Source organism: Hylobates moloch, unplaced genomic scaffold, assembly GCF_009828535.3.
Source record: "Hylobates moloch isolate HMO894 unplaced genomic scaffold, HMol_V3 SCAFFOLD_15, whole genome shotgun sequence".
NCBI classification, from domain to species: Eukaryota; Metazoa; Chordata; class Mammalia; order Primates; family Hylobatidae; genus Hylobates; species Hylobates moloch.
The window spans coordinates 1,447,433-1,450,009 of record NW_026652290.1 but is presented as its reverse complement, the minus strand read 5'-3'; the positions used below and the strand labels follow the sequence as shown (position 1 = coordinate 1,450,009).

The following is a 2,577-nucleotide window of genomic DNA, read 5'->3' as shown; positions in this document are numbered from 1 at the left end:
ACTGTACAAGGTGTTGTCACAATCATTTAGTGACTGAGAGGGATTGATATCATGGATAGAAAAAACGAAAGAAAGAAAGAAAAAGGCAATACTGGAACTTAAACTCAGTCCTCTGACTCCAAGCTCTGGGGTTTTGCCTTGAATCAGCAGCTGCCAGGGACCAAAACCAGGGGCAGAGGTAGAAATTAAGCATTAAGCAGGCAGGAACTGTAGGCCGTGTGGTTTAGAGTCATACATCCTCACACGTCTGTTGGTGTGAAGAAGTGCACCGGTACCTCTCACACTTTCATATCAATGTGTCCTCATGGCAGAAGGCAGCTTTTCTGTTAAATCTGGGAATTTATCAGGAAGATGACAACCCAAGCCTCATTTCAGAGAGAAGTCTGGTATATGCTTGGAAACCTATGTGTCTGTCATCTCTAAGTACATTAATGTTTTTTCTCAAGAGAATCAAGGGAAAATGATGCTTCAGAAAGATGTCCCACATTTATCCTGTGGCACTCAAAGTACCCCAGGTTGAGAGGATATGAGGAAGATTCAAGCTGTCAAGTTCAGTTTCCCAAGATCTATTCCACAGAAGACGGGCAAATCTCATTTCAGAGGCCACTGACTGAAGGACAGTCTGGTCCCAGAAGCGTGGAGAACTCAGAAAAAAATGTTAAAGTCTCTCTGGAAAGTAGAAGCCTGGGAGAAAACCAAACCAAACCCATTCTCCCATTGCCACCCAGAGATACTGTCAACGTTTTGAGCTCACGGGCGAAGTGTAGGCTTTTCCCACTGTCAGTTAGACATTGTTAAGGGAATAAGGCAGCCTGAAACCTCTTGCTCCTAGTCCCATAGTCTCCACTCCCCTTCCAGCTGGAAATTTGTGCTGCAACCAGAGGAACCAGACACGGGGTGAGAAAACTTAGGGGACTGGGTTGTAAGATCAAAGGCTGGTCTTGCAGCAGTAATGACAGTTCCCAGGGGTCTGTGACATCACTACATTCCACTCCTCCCAGGGGAGGGGACCACATCAGCGCGATGCCCAAGTAGCCACTCCATGATGGGGGAGGGAAACACAACAGTTTTGACCCAGGTCCTCGGAGACGCCAGCCCAAGAAGCCCAGGGAGGTCGAGCTTGGGGCAGCAAGAGGGGAGGGCAGAGTCTGCAGTAGGGAGCCCCAGGAGTCACCAGCCCAAAGTCACCCAGGGACGACTGGCGAGGGCAGGGCCTGGGGCTGGGGGACCCAGGTCCTGGGAGACACAAGCCCAAAGAGCCCAGGGAGGTTGGGCTTGGGGCGGCAGGAGGTGAGGGCCGAGTGTGGAGCAGGGAGCCCCAGGAGTCAACCGCCCAAAGTCACCCTGGGGTGATTGGCAAGGGCAGGGACTGGGCTCCCTGCTGAAGGGGTGGGGCTGACTGACAAGACTTTGGTCGGGGGAGCCCAGAGGCGCTGGGGTTGGGGGGCCCAGTCTGGTATGCCTCAGGAGTGGCATGGACTCTGGCACCGGTCTTGTCATCAGAGGGGATCTGTGGCTGGGTTGGGGGCCATGACCTGGTGCGTTTTTACCTTTTTCTTGGCTGCGGCCAGTTTCCCCTGTTGTGTTTTTCCTGACATTGTGGGGTGGGGAGGGAGGCGGGGTTGGGGCCACGTCAGCAAAATCCCAGTGAGCACTGCTGAATGCCTCCAGTCAACGACCAGGCAGCTGTGCGACTGAGCCACAGGAGGCGTAACCAGGGCCCCACTAGAATGCAGAATAGGGGGCGTGGCCTGAATACTCCAAGCCCATTGGTCAGTGAGAAAGATGAAAGAGAAAGGAGGCGTGGCCAGGCAGCAGCCTGTCCAGAGGGACCTGTGACATCATAAGGAAAGTGGCCCATGCAACCGCTGTCCCCGCCCACTCAGAGAAAGGGGAGGGGCCGTCCACTCTGGGAGAGGGGAGGGGCTGGATTTCGCTTTAAAAGCTCTGAAACTGTAAAAAATAAACTTTAAAAAGCATATGTGTGTCTACTTTATATATATGTGTGTCTCTGTGTGTGTATCTATGTGTTCCTCCAGAGCTGTCTTCATTATCCAGTTTCTATGCAAAGTCTATGAATTTGGCCTATATTTTTCATCTTCAAATGGAGCACAAGAATTACCAGTATTACCTTAACTGAGATATAGATCCTATAAAAATGGAAAATCCATAGCATGCTTGATGATTAGTGAAGCCACCTATAGTATCCAACATTCCAATACGACAAAATAATCACAATGATTTCTCTTTTTTGGAAAAATGTTTGTCTTATTATCCTCCATTATTGTCAAGATTTTTTTAAAAAACAAGAAACATGTCTAATATCTTTAAAAGCACAAAGCTTTTGGGCCGGGTGCGGTGGCTCATGCCTGTAATGCCATCACTTTGGGAGGCCGAGGTGGGTGGATCGCCTGAAGTCAGGAGTTCAAGACCAGCCTGGCCAACATGAAGAAACCCTGTCTCTACTAAAAATACAAAAACTAGCCAGGTGTGGTGGTGGGTGCCTGTAATCCCGAGTATTTGGGAGGCTGAGGCAGGAGAATCACCTGAACCCAGGAGACGGAGGTTGCAGTGAGC

At 50.3% G+C, this 2,577-nt stretch overlaps 1 pseudogene; it reads right to left on the bottom strand.

The window, feature by feature from the left end:
* Nucleotides 1-928: 928 nt before the first annotated feature.
* On the bottom strand, nt 929-1,720 carry LOC116483723 (uncharacterized; annotated as a pseudogene).
* Between the last annotated feature and the right edge of the window lie 857 nt (nt 1,721-2,577).